Source organism: Lagenorhynchus albirostris, chromosome 14, assembly GCF_949774975.1.
Source record: "Lagenorhynchus albirostris chromosome 14, mLagAlb1.1, whole genome shotgun sequence".
NCBI lineage: Eukaryota > Metazoa > Chordata > Mammalia > Artiodactyla > Delphinidae > Lagenorhynchus > Lagenorhynchus albirostris.
In genome coordinates, this window is record NC_083108.1 from 27,133,776 (window position 1) to 27,148,469 (window position 14,694).

The 14,694-nt window shown below is 45.6% G+C and overlaps 1 protein-coding gene across 8 annotated transcripts in view; it reads right to left on the reverse strand.

The window, feature by feature from the left end:
- Positions 1-7,912, reverse strand: part of ARK2N (arkadia (RNF111) N-terminal like PKA signaling regulator 2N) — a 93,309-nt gene extending 85,397 nt beyond the window's left edge. For 7 of the 8 annotated variants that reach the window (XM_060122099.1, XM_060122101.1, XM_060122100.1 and 4 more), the window contains exon 1: positions 7,632-7,912. The gene's annotated coding sequence lies outside the window, so the exon portion shown is untranslated. Of the gene's footprint in view, positions 1-7,626 lie in introns of all 8 variants that reach the window. The other variant, XM_060122098.1, reaches the window with a different exon arrangement.
- Positions 7,913-14,694: the final 6,782 nt, after the last annotated feature.

Here is a 14,694-nt window from a genome sequence, read left to right on the forward strand (position 1 = left end):
GGTCAGGGAACTAAAGATCCTGCATGCTACATGGCAGCCAATAAATTAATTAATTAATTAAAATAGGGAAGTTTAAAAAATATATATATTCCATTACATAGAATCAGCATGATTTCTGATAGAGTAACTCCCCTTTTATCTTTCCAGATAAAAACATAAGACAAGGGCTTCCCTGGTGGCACAGTGGGTGAGAATTCGCCTGTCAATGCAGGGGACATGGGTTCGAGCCCTGGTCCGGGAAGATCCCGCATGCCACGAAGTAACTAAGCCCATGCGTCACAACTACTGAGCCTGTACTCTAGAGCCCGCGAGCCACAACTACTGAGCCCACGTGCTGCAACTACTGAAGCCCGCGTTCCTAGAGCCCGTGCTCCACAGCAAGAGAAGCCACCACAATGAGAACCTGCACACTGCAACAAAGAGTAGCCCCCGCTTGCCACAATTAGAGAAAGCCCGTACACAGCAACGAAGACTCAACGCAGCCAAAAATAAATAAATAAATTTATTTTTTTAAAAAAAATAAGACAAAACAGACACAACTGCTAACAGCCTAGTAAAGCTGCCTCCTTACATTGAGAACACTATATAAAGTGATTGTATATTCATAAAGATGCAAAACCAGAAACTATCTTAAGCCACATAACACAAATAATGTAAAAAGCAGTATCGTATCAAAAATCAAAATGAAGCCCCCTCTCCCCAGATATTCAGTTTTAGGAAGAGATTCTATGCATCTTTAACAGTGATGCTCTCAAACTGTTTGAAATAGAAAAATTAACCTCTTTTCTAATTTGTATACATAAATACTAAGATACTTTAATGACAACAGTATTCTTATCTTAAATAAGCACCATCTCAAAACAAGTTCTGCTTTCGAAGGTCTTCTTTCAATTATTTGTCAGGATTCAGGGTAAGTTTTTCCACTGAGAAGTTGTAGCATGGATAATGTGGACAGTACAGGAATCAAAAATTGAAACAAATAAAAACATCTACAGGGCTTCTCTGGTGGCGCAGTGGTTAAGAATCCGCCTGCCAATGCAGGGGACACGGGTTCAAGCCCTGGTCCGGGAAGATCCCACATGCCACAGAGTAACTAAGCCCGTGCAGAGCAACTAAGCCCGTGGGCCACAATTACCGAGCCCGCGGGCCTAGAGCCTGTGTCCCCAGCAAGAGAAGCCACAGCAATGAGAAGCCCACGCACCCCAATGAAGAGTAGCTCCCGCTCGCCGCAACTAGAGAAAGCCTGCGCGCATCAACGAAGACCCAACGCAGCCATAAATAAATAAATAAATAAATAAATTTTTTAAAAAAAGAAAGAAATTGGAGTGCAAAAGGTTTGGAGTACAGAAAGGGAACACTAAAACTTAATGCAGATGAATAGATGTGGCCTACCTGGAACTGAAATATAAATTGCAAGACTGCAACCACGGGAAGAGAGCAGCTTTGCTTGCTTGCCAGCCAACCTTTTCTCCACTGATATAAGCGCTATAAATAGGCCACGAGTGATAATGGCTGCTCAAATCACTTCATATTGCGGATACTACTACTGACGAGTATCTGGCCTAGCACCAGGGCTGTGAATAAACTAGCATCAAGTAAGAAGCCAAGGAAGTTACCAAATGCAAAGAATGCACCGTTGCTAATGAGAGACTCAAAAGCACCATCACCGTAAATCAAGAATAATTTAAAATACAGGTTTCTAGATTTCCCTCTGGCCATTTTCTATCTCCCTCAGAAGACAGTACAAATAAAGAGGGGTCACCACATGCTGGGATCTGAGGTCCCCAAAATAAATACTGCCAAAATCCTATCTACTATACATGCCCTCAGGCTCAGAGCAAATTGTTTAGTGGATCGCAGTGGACATAAATAATGGGAAACCCTTGATGATATAATGCTGATTTAAGACTAAACTATGCTTCTATGCTAGGTCAAAACTAAGGCAGACAAGATACTGCTTAAAATTCTAACCACACGAGGTTTTTGTTCTTAGTACAGAAAGGAAAACAGTCCTGTTTTCCTAGAGTTTTAGTCCATACCCAACTTCCCTAACCCCAACAATACCTTTCTCTAATTATAAGGCACCTAACAAAATGCTGACTCTGAACATCACAGAAGTTAATTTTTTTAAGCCAGACAACTCAGTAAAAAATAACTTCTACTGATCCCTTTCGTCAGTATCTGGTTTCCCTAATGTTAACCATGTCGATGAAAACTTGAATTTCTAGATTACCTAAACACAATCCTAGTTTATCCACATTCTTGGGAATGGCTGCTATAATAAGTTCTAACATTTAATTTTGTTGCTCTTTGGACAACAATCAGAACTAATTTACTAATGCATGGACTTGTATTCCAGGCATAGGAAAAAGTTATTTTGTACATGAACTGGCAGTACAAAAATGAACATTCAAGTCTCCAATCATGTTCTTTTAATCTTAGAGACCCATTTAAGAAAAAAATGCTATTTTCCAATACCTCATTTTAAATTATTTTATAAAGAAATAAACTAACTCCATACTCTAGTTATTTTGTACAGTACTTTTTGTCCTACAGCCTACTTTTCTTCTCCACATTTCAGAGCCGGAAAGAAACTTAGAAATCATCTGGTTCCCTAGATTTGAGTTCCTTGAGCAGAAATTTCTTTTATCTTTGTACCCATCTCCACCTGGGCACCTGAGTGCTCAGTAAATGGGTTTTTAATTTAACCAGGTATAACTGCCCCCACATACAAATTAAGTTCTTCGAATAAATTTCTTTTTCTTTTTTTTTTTTTTTGCAGTACGCAGGCCTCTCACTGTTGTGGCCTCTCCCGCTGCGGAGCACAGGCTCCGGACGCGCAGGCCCAGTGGCCATGGCTCACGGGCCCAGCCACTCCGCGGCACGTGGGATCTTCCTGGACCAGCCTGCATCGGTAGGCAGACTCCCAACCACTGCGCCACCAGGGAAGCCCCAATTTCTACTTTTGATTAATCTTAACTAGAAAATACTCATTCAGGTAGTTTTTAAATTAAAGTCAAATTAGTAACTTAGGACTTACACCATCTATTGGCTATTTTAAGTGACAGAATCTGAGCAAAGAGGTATGAGGTATCTATCTGCAATAAAGACATAAAAGAGAATAGAAACAAAACTTAAAACAAACACTGTAACATAGAAAACAGACTTGTGGTTGCCAGGGCAAGGTGGGAGGAGGGGATGGAGTGAGATTGGGGTTATCAGATGCCCACTAGTATTATGTGGAATGGATGGACAATGGGGTCCTGCTGTATAGCACAGGGAACTACATTCAATAACCTGTGATAAGCCACAGTGGAAAAGAACGTAAAAAAGAATGTATATATATGTACAGCTGAATCACTTTGCTGTACAGCAGACATTAACACAACATTGTAAATCAACTATACTTCAATAAAAAACACTCACTGTAAATTAACGCCACAAATTTTAAATAAGACAACCACCAAACCTGAGTCATACTGGTCACTTCACAGTATTTTTAAATCACAGTTACTATTATTGGTTTCTACTAATATGTTATGATAAATATGTACAATATATATAATACACATTTTCTCTCCTAGCAGTTTAGGAATATAAGAGAGTAAAACAAGCAAAATAATTTTAGTTTCACCCTGCTCCTTCCTTTCATCACAGGGCCGGTAGGCTATGTGTGAAAACTGACTGAACATCAGTCCCACTTCTGCTAAGAGAAGGTGTCCACACAGAAGCAGAAAACATATACTTCCCTAAGTTCAATCATTAGTTCTGAAAGAGTAAGGTGAGTTAGTTTCAATTAAAGATAAAGGCTCGGACTTCCCTAATGGTTCAATGGGTAAGACTCCGAGCTTTCAATGCAGGGGACCCAGGTTCGATCCCTGGTCAAGGAACTAGATCCCACATGCATGCCGCAACCAAGAGTTCACATGCTGCAACTAAGAAGTCTGCGTGCCGCAACTAAGACCCAGAGCAGCCTAAATAAATAAATATTTAAAGAAAAATAAATAAAGATAAAGGCTAAAATAGGATTGAGAAAAGTTTCATGACACCAATCAAATTTAAACTTAAGACTGGAATTTGACAACTTAAGAAAAATAACTATCAAATTACTTTAGTCTGGCTGTCAAGAATCAACCCATAATAAAGAAATAATACCAACAAAACTTCTACTCAGTGAACTTAAGGATACAGAAAAATCTTTCAATGAATGTCTACCTCATCCTTCATATTCCCCTTAAAGAAAAAAATTAATAACCCACTAGCAGACTAAGGTACTTTTATAATCCTGGCCCTACCTTCCTCTACCCCACAGAGTTTACATCTATCCCTCTGTAAACTCAAGGCACTGGCCACACCATCCAAGATCACTGATACTCACAACTTTGCTTAGGCTGTTCCCTAGCCTGGAATGCCCACGTGTAAATCCATCTCAAACTCCAGGTTTAAATGTGTAAGTTCCTTCAACCAAGATATGCTTCAGGAGGTGAATAAATAAATAAACAGTGGTAGATCCGGACAATGGAATATTATTCGACACTGTAAAGAAATGATCTACCAGGCCATGAAAAAACACAGAAGCAGCTCAGATATGCATTACTAAGTGAAAGAAGCCAATCTGAAAAGGCTACATACTGTATGATTCCAACTATATGACGTCACAGAAAAGGCAAAACAGTGGCAACAATGAAAAGATCAGTGGTTGCCAGGGGCTGTTGGGGGTAGGGTGGGGTGGAGGAGCGAAGGACAGGCAGAGCATTTTTAGGGCAGTGAAAATACTCTGTATGATGCCATAACGATGGATACATGTCATTACACATTTATCCAAACCTACAGAATGTCCAACACAAAGCATAAACAGTAATGTAAACTTAAAATTACAAAAAAAGTGTAAGTTTCTTTAGCATCAAGACCTGACAGTCATATTCACCACTAGAGCACCAGCAACTAGAGCACTACTGGCACACAGTAAGCAATCAATAAATTAGTGTTGTGAGAATAAAGAAGTTCCACCTGAATGTTTTGTTCTGTTTCCTCAATAGCTCTTCCCCTCTTCTATAGTCTCATAGCTTTTTACCCAGTTATCAATACATCTATTTCATTTTTACTTCTCAATTACACAAGAAACTTTATTTGGCCCTAAACTCTTTTCTAAAATAATACAGAATACCGAAATCAGTTGTGGTTCAAAAGAAAACACATTAATAGTACAACATTTTCCACCTTTTACAGATTTTCTTAAGTATTGTCAATTCAGTAGACAAGAATATACACTGTTTTCATGTTGCTAGTTACCTGGAGGAAAATTAAGCTGATTTACCGAAGTTATAAACATACGGTCTCGGTCTCTACTGTGTGTGTGTGACACACACACACACACACACACACACACACACACCAGTTCCAAGCTTTAAAAAGAAAAAACAAAAACATTCTAATCGCCCATATATCAGCTTTATTCATGCACACATTAAAATAAAACCATAAGACTGAAGATCCTGGCAAAACAATCCCTTGAATGAGTAACTACACCACCTCCCAGAAATTACTAGTCATACACTAAGGACACTTAAGGTACCAATGTCATATATGAAACAGAAATCTTTGAAGGACAAACATTGAGCACTCAGTTCTCTCAGAACTGCATTAAATTAGAATCTAAAGCTAAACCTATCTTTCATCATGAAGACTATAAAACAAAAAGCATTTATGACACTTTCATAAATGCAATTAAGAGTAATATAAACTGAATTAGGGAGTAATGTAACAACTACACTGTGAACTTAATATGAAGCTAACAGTAGGGAACGTTTCCAGTTTAGTCCATCTCATTTTTCACAAAATGATTCAGAAAAAAAAATTTTCCATTAGAAAATCATATTTAGCTGATACCTCAAGTATAATTACCTTGAAGTTTCTCCCTTCCTTTCATATTTTATCACCTATTTGGAAACTTTGTTAACATTATGAAAAAGATATAGTTTGAAGTTTTAAGACTACTGAAAAGCACTCTGAAAGAATCTGATTTAGAAATATCTAAAAATATTTTTATTTCTCATTTTATGGAACTGCATGAAATTTCATTAAGGTTCTTCATAAAGCAGCATACAGGTCATCACAGTAAATATCATCTTAGTTTCCTGATTTCAAACTTAATTCATAATTTTATTTATTCAGCACCTACTATGCATAAAGCACTCAATTAGGCATTTTATTAGCCAGATTATTTGGCCAAAATATTACACTTCCTACTAAAAAAGATCAGCATTGTGACTCCTCAGGACATCAGGTAATAATTGTAGGCCTCTAAAAATGCTTGTTAAATCAAAAGGCAATGCTCTTACTGAAGGAATCTTGATTGCTAGGATCAGCAACACCGCATTATAAAGTTAATAGCCTCCATCCTTAAACTATCCCAGGAGAAGAAAAGGAGTAATTCAAACTGTTAACTTGTGCCCAACGACACTACACAATAACAGCCTAAGCAAAACTGCCAGATGTATTTGTAATTAAAAGGTCCAACCTTGACAAAGCATCATCATCAGTGGGTTTTTCATCCTACTGGGTGGAAGGATTCAGAAAGCAGAAGCTCAGGCGAGAAATGAAAAGCACATCCAGCACAAACTGTTCAAGCGGTTCAATCTGGAACAAGTACAGACGTTCATTCCTTCAACCTGTGAGCATCTATTCTGTGACAGCGGAGAGGACGATTTAAAAGGGAGAATGAATGACGTGAAGTTCTGTCGGGGGTTGCTGCCCCAACAATACACTGAGATCGGTGCTACAATTAATAAAGTACAAAGTACGAAGTACTACTGCGGAAAAGAGGAGAATTCTCTCTGAAAAGAATCAGAGAAGACGATGATCTTTAAGCTGAGGCTCGTCAGTTTACATCCTCGCCAGGTTTCTAAATAAAGTTGACAAACTGGCCAGAAGAGATCAATTTTGGAGACTGACACATCCCTCCCATTGACCGGAGGCCGAAGGTAGTGGAAGCACTGCCGAAACGCAGGCGGCGCCACGCCGGAGAAAGCCTTCCTCCCTTCTCCTAGGCCTCGGCAGCCGCGGTGCTGGGGCGGCCGCCCGGGCTCTCGAGAGTCGGGGCAGGTGTCGGCGCCAGATCCCGGCTCGCGGGGCCAGCACAGCTGGCAAAGCCGCCGCCGCCGCCGCCGCTCCCCCAGCGACCTGGGGCCCCAGAAAGTTGCGTGAAGACAACTCCAGTGCGGCGAAGCCGCTCCCCCGCGCGGCCCACGGGCTGCGGCACCTCCAGCCTCCTCTCCGCCGCCTGGTAAAGGAACCCGCCGGGCCAGGGAAGAGGAGGGGGGCTCGGCCCGCCAACTCGGCCGGGCCCGGAGGGCGCGAGGGTTACCAGCGAGCGAGCAAGCCAAGGGTCGGGCTGTTCTGCCCCTCTCGCTGGCCCCCACCCGGGCCGCGCCTCCCGCCACGCCCGGGCTCCAACACCCGGCGTCCGACAGCCCTGCCCGTCACGACCCGGACGCCCAGACGCCGCAGAGCCTCGCCCGCGGCCCGCGGCCCGCACCCCTCCGACTCAACCCGACCCTTCCCGGGAAGCAACCCGGGTCCCGCGGCTCGACCGGTAGCCGGCCGCGGCCCTGCGCCCCTTCCTACCTCACCTGCGCTCCGCGGCGGCCCCGCACCTCCTCGGTCGCTCCGCGCGCCCCGTCGGGGCACACACCGACCCCCTCCGGGCCAGGTCTCTCCGGGCCGCGGCGACTCTGAACGTCACGGCCACCGCCGCCTTCTCTTCCTCTGCACAAGCCCCGGCGGCGAGCAGGGGGTCGCGGTCAGAGGCCCACCGGGGCCAAAGCGAATCTCGCCGCCTCCGCAGCCTCCACCGCCAAGTCCCTTCACTCGTCCGAGCCGCCCGGAGAAAATGTCACCAGAGGCCGTTCCGCTCGGCGCCTCACTTCCGCCCGGAACCACAGAGCCTGAGCCGGTCGGCTAGAGGGGCCGCTGCGGCTGGGACCTCTAGGCACTCGAACGGGAGGCCCAGAGAAAGCCAGACAGCGCCATCTGGCTGGGCTGACCCGCGCTCCTACAGCTGCAGAGCGCCCGGCGTGGGAGCACAGGCTTCCTGGGCTTCTTTCCCGCTCTCCCTTCATCTGCTCAGGCAGCTCCTTTCCAGAAATTTCCCAAAGGGTCGGAAAGCCAGTCAATACAAGCCACGGACAATGCCCTAAGAAAAGGACGTCGCTCCATTTTCCGTTCGCTGCTCAGTACTCACCCCTCCTGAAGCCTTCCCGAATGAAACTTGTGGTGTCACTCCAGGAGGGACTGCGCTCCGTTCTCTCCCCACCTTTTCGCGGATGCCGACAGCTCGGCTCGGCGAGATTTGGCTGTGCTCCTCTCATGCAGTGGCATCAACATCCCGTTCAAGTTTCTGGATGAACCTTGCACGCCTCGCAGACCGATCGCCACCTGCTGGTGAGTCAGGGTCCCGCAGGGAGACCCCGCTCCGCCCCTACGCGCGATGCAGACGCCCCAAATTCCACCTCTGCAGTCACTCCTGATTTGCACCAGCGAGCCCTGAATTTTCGACGCCCTTCGTTGAGGTCTGAGATCGTGAAGGAAACGTGCTGGACGCTTACCCGGAAGAAAGGTAAGGTGGGCTTAAGGAGAAAGAACAAACCTCATAACTCAAGATCTGGCCAAGGCTTTGCGCTCGCTAAAAGCAGGGTTTTGAGAAATAAATGAATACATAAGGGCTTGAAGAGAAAATGTAAAAGGCATTTACCTTTTCAGGAGCCATGCTGGGACCTGGGGTGACACTCTCCTAGAGGAGATTCTGAAAATCACAGCGCCGGCTCCACGCTCCCCTTAACATCAGTCTCCCGTTTAGATCAGGCCCCCCAGCTCCCCCATTTCTCTCATTTATGCTAACTGCCCACACGCATGGGAATTTTCCATCCCTAAATGAGTAAGTTGATAAAATAGTTTTACAATTAATAGCTAACTTCTCTGAATGCCTATTATGTGCAAGGAACTATACTATGTATCTAAGTGGATTCATTCATTTAATCCTCACAAGTCTATGGGTTTGGTGGTATTCCTGGCCCCAGATGACAAAAGTGGAACCAGACAGAGTGATAAAGTGACCTGCCCAAGGTCATACATCAGTAAGTGTCAGGAGCCTGCATTCTCAACCACCACTACCAACTGCCTCCTTGAAATTCACTGAGAACATACTGTGTGCCAGATAAACATTTTGTCTCTGTATGTTATTTCACTCATTTATTTATTTCCCTGCTTCCTTAGTCCTCAAGGAATTTGAGAGTTTGTGGGGTAATGACAAGAGCCCAGTCTCTTTCAGGAAAAAAAGAGAAAAGAAAAGAACTATTAAAATCACAGCTGTCAGTCTGGAAATGAATGAATGAATATGGACAAATACATTCAATTTTAAAATGGCCCCTCGATGGTCTTATCTCATCAATGCTGTAGAGATGCTGAAGTAGGCCCCTGACTACTGAGGTACCATCTTGGCTCCTTCTGTTTGATACCAACAAGTCAATTCCTTACAGTGAATGGACTGCTTTTTTTCAGAGTCTGGGATGTTTGATATACTAATGACTAACATCCCTATTACTGCCATATTTAGATTGCTAAATAGGGCACCTGCTTTCTTCTTCCCCTTCTGTAGGAGCAGGAAGGGCTGGGCAGTTGATCCTACTTCTGCCTTGGAATTGTCTCCTAGAATCTCCTTTGCACTACATACTCAGCTCTCCCAGCCCCTGAAATCCCATCCCCATAAAACCAGCCCAGTCCAAATCACACCATCATCCACCCTCCATCCTGTTGCCTCTATGGAAATTTCTCTCAAGATTCCTCTGCTCACAGACACTGTCCGACCAACATGTCCACCCCTTGGCCTATCTGTAGTATTACTACTGGATCATATCAATGGTTCTACGCTCAATTTCTTTTATAAACCCTGGAGGCCAAGGCCAAGCCCATCTGAATCACCCTTCAGCTTCATTGCTTGCACCTGATGCACCACTAGGACTGGGGCTGGGCTTGCAGCAGGTGCCTATTAGAAACCGTGGCCTAAGCAGTAGCATCACAATGTGGCTGGCCTTGCTTTGACTATAGTCTGTTCTCTCTGACTGAGCAGGCAGCTTCCAAAATTTGCCCCTGTAAGGTGGATGCTGTTTTTAGAACCACTCGTTAGATAAGGAAAACGGGGGATCCAAGGGATGGAACCCTCACCTCAGCTCTAGGCTACCCCTCCCTCAGTGTAACCACCATTACCTCCCCCCTCCCACCCGCAAAACCAGCATCCACTACAATCCCCCAGCACCTGCTATAAGACAGTTGAACAGTTGAATGAGGAGGAGGGGTGATGTTGAACCTCTTGACCCTGGTGGCCACATAACTGCAGACAAGTCACCATGTCCAGAGTTAGCATCACCTGTTCTGCCCCACGGCATTATTCCACAGAATTAAATTATGCCCTCCATATGGAAGGCCATCCGGAAGCAGCCTGAGAATTCCAAGTAGTGGAAGGTGACATGGTCTCCAGGACCGAGAGCTCTGGAGCCTGACAGATTTTGATTTGGACCGGGTTCTGCCTCCCTCAGCAGAGTGACCTCTGGGCACTTCTGCAACCTCGCTGTGCCTCAGCGTCCTCACCTGTCAAACACGGCGAAACCTGATACTACTTTGCAGGTTCTTGCGAGGGGTGAGGGCGAAATGAGCTTGTGTAAAGCTCTCAGCAGAACTCTTAGCTCAGAGAGAACACTCTCAACAAGGCCGTTGTTCTGATGGCAACACTCCAGGCCAGCACCTCCTACAAGCACAGACTCACACTGGTCAAGTACGGTGTCTAGGGACTCACATTTCCAGAGCAACAAGTTCACGCGGAACCAGAATGAAAGAGGGCAGAAGGATGCCATGAAGGTGGAGTCACGCGGTGGCCAGGGGTGTCTGGGAGCGGCACCACCCGCAGCCCCCATACAGTTCTCTGGGGTGGATGGTGGAGGTGCCTCTGTCTTGGGCTCCAAGTTCCTCTTTCCAATCAGGCGACACCCCTTCTATATGGAAAGTCTGTAAATCTATTAAAAAATGGAAATAAATGCAAAGGACAGTATTAAATTTTTCAACAAGTATGTATTGGCCTCTTTTTTAATAAAAGAATAGCTTTGTGGGACCTCTGGGGTGGGAGGGGTGAGGAGTTCCTCTGACACCCCATCTAAACTAGCGCCCACCACCCGTCACCACACCTGCTTGTTCCCCTCATAACATTTACCCTCCTTTGCACCTGTCATGCATATTCTTTCTCATCCATCTGACACACCAAAGAGTAGCAAGGGAGCCAGGTCATGTTGTCCTGCTCTGTAGTGGACACACTCAGCACAGGTGTGGATGGAGGAAATCTATCTAAGCATCTAGCTGGGGAGACACAGGAAACTGAAAAGATGTCAAAACAAGGAAGTGGCACCAGATGCCAAGTGGGTGAGAGGCTGTGAGGAGGGTAGGAGGCCTGACAGACAGTTGTTGAAAAGGAAGAAGAGTCAGTGCCTCAAGGGCAAAGCTTAGGCAGTCCTCCCTCACAGCTCCCTTGGTGTCCAGCACAGGGAATGGCAGACAGAGCAAGGAAATAAATGTCTGTGACTGAAGGACAGCTGTGCAGAGAAGCTGACATTTGGGGGAGGAGAAATAGAATCTTTCCTGTAAACAAAGGATGTCACAGTCATCAGCAATTACAGCCACTGCCAACTGATGAGCTGGTGAGTCCTGAGGGAACTCAGGAAGGAAAAGAATACCTGTCATCTAGCAGCCATCAGACTGCAGCCACTCCCTATGTTGTGCATTTTTTTTAAGTCAACAGGGAAAAGGAACAAGAGGTGGAAAAGCCCCTGGGATGTTTGAAGGACAACAATCCAAGGGCCCGGCTGCCTGTGACTGGACAGCGGAGGGATGAAGCGGGAGATGGCCAGCAGGCATGTCTGGGGCTTAATGTGAGGGGAAGGAGTCTGGGCTTCATTTTTAAGCACTAAAGGGGCAAGCAGGGTCCGAAGTTCTCACCAGACTTCTAGGGAATGTTCCGGTCAAAGCCAGCAGAAAGCATATTGTCGTGGCCCACTAACAACTTGGAGAGGAAGGAGAGCACTGACCCCAGGCTGACCACCGCAGCGGACATGTGGACCTCTGGGAGGGGAGGGAGGGGAGAAGCGAGAACTGCCAAGAACTGCCGTCTGCAAGCGAGAAAGAAGGTGTTAGGAAAGAAGGGAAGGGCCTGTAGCCCTAGGGACCTTCCCTGTGGGTGGCAGGTAGGATGCCTTCCAAAGACACAGAATGATCTGGAAGAAAGGACTTGTAAAAGCTTCTGATCACCATCAGCTTTGAGGAGAACATCTCCAGTCCTGCACCTTCCCTGCAGCTCCAAACACTGCAGTATTTAAGCAAGAACAACATCAGGGGATCAGTGTATAATTAAAAACACGTATCTGGTCTTTGTCCCAGGTCTCTGGCACAGAGCTCCTTTAAAATGCTTGGAATTTCCTGGGTGATAGGAGTGCCTTTTGTTATTTGCAAGAGACCTGAGTTTATGCTAAGAAGGTGATTCTTTTTTTTTTTTTAATTGAAGTATAGTTGATTTGCTAAGGACGTGATTCTTGATGGGCCCCTGGGGTAGCTTCAGGAGGGGGGCAACTTCTCAGAGGAACTAACCTTTGAAGAGAGAAAGGGTTGGAACTTTCAGCCCCTCTTCCACCTCCGGGAAGGAGATTGACTTCAATCACCGATGGCTAATGATTTAATTAACAATGCCTACATAATAAAACCTGGATAATAACCCCTACGTGATGGAGTTGAGAGAGCTGCCAGGTTGGCAGTCCCACTCCCACATTCCTCTTCCACAGGCTGTTCCTGGCTTGTTTCTTTTATAATAAACCAGCAATAGTAAGGAAAGTGCTTTCCTGAGTTCTGTGAGTCATTCTAGCAAGTTATCAAACTTAAGGAGGAGCCATGGGAACCCCTGAATTTATAGTCTGCAGAATATAAGTGTGGGTAGCCCAGGGCCCCTGCTTGTGGCTGGCGTCTGAAGTGGGACAGTCTCATGGGACTGAGCCCTGAACCTGTGGGATCTGCACTAATTCTGGGCAGTTAGTGTCACAACTGAACTGAATGGTTGGACACCCAGCTGTTGGAGAATTGGTGTCAGAAAAGAAACCACACAGGATCCTAAACTTTGACTTTAAATAAATATGTTACATTTGGTTTCAAATAAACATGTGCCATTAAGCAAGGCCAGTCCTAGGCCAAATCTCTCTTCAGACTCCTCACCTCCTTTCCCTGTGACCACGTCCACCTCTTTGCTGGCAGTCAATGCTGCCCACACCCAAGCGTCTGAAAGGCTGAGTAATTTAATGCTTACCTCGCACAGGGGTATGGAAACATAAAGGAGTGCCTCTGAAGAGGAATTCCTCTTTCCTGGTGACAGTGCAGGAAGCAAATGCTGGGTGGGTATGATCCTAGCATTCCTCATTTGCACTTGCACACAGTTAAGTGGAACGTCCTCTACATTCTTAGGAGAACAGCAAAGTATGCGTGCCATTCAGTCTCGTTCAGAAGACATCCATCAGAGGCCTGCCCACTAAGCACAAGGCCACAGTCAGCAAGGGGAGGCAGGTTTTACAGAAGAGGACACAGAGGCCCAGAGAAGACAGTGCACCTGACCAGGGTCACATGAGCTAAAGGGCAGAGCCAGGATTCCTGGAGGAGAACATGTCACCTCCCTCAAGACCATTGGTCAGTGTAGTAACAGGGCTCCATCTAGAAACAAACTGCAGAAGCAGAGGAGGGGCATGAGGGAGGGAGAAATTAATTCCTCTTCGAAGAGGCAGTTTTGACCAGGGCCTTGGAGAAAGAGCAGGGCTTCCAAAGACAGAAATGTAGAGAAAGGTATCCTGGGCAAAGCAGGTCCAGCTTGAGGAAAGGCTGGGCTCCAAAAGCGCAAGTACCACCGGACAGCAGAATAGGTATATTTCTCACACAAGTGATATATCAGGTGTTGTGGTTTGGGCCCTTGTACCCCACGCTCCAATTTTGTTTTTATCTTTTTGCTGATTAATACCGTCAACGTACTCTTGTTTAGTGTTTACCTTGACCACTTCATAAGTATGACTTCATTAGCTCCTCCAAACTGTCCTGGAAGGTAGTGGGGCGGGTGTTGTTAACATTTTGCAGAGATTATATAGCAGACTGACACAAGGAGATTCTGAATAAATGCTTATTCTGAATGAATGAATGAACGACTTGCCCAAGGTCACCAGCACTAAATGGATGACCACTTAGTGCTGGTGACCTTGCTCTGTTGCCTCCAAATCCCAGACTCTTTCCACTACCGTTCATGTCTGGAGGACTTAGCAGTGTCATTTTGTGTGTGTGCGTGTGTGTGTGCATGTGTGTGTGCATGTGTGTATTGGGGGGTGGGGAATTAGACTCATTATTGTGTTTTATAATGTGCTGATCATTTGAAAAAGGCTTGGGGACTGAGAACAATACAGGCATTCATTACAGAACCTCAATAGACTGACAGCAGCAACAATAACCTAAAATTAAATGAAGCAGAGTATCTCATGTGACTCCTCTCTTGAGGAGTCAGTGCAAAGGAACCAGGCTTTGGGAAAACAGGATAGGGTCCCCGAGGAGAAAGACAAAGCAGAGATTTACAGAAAT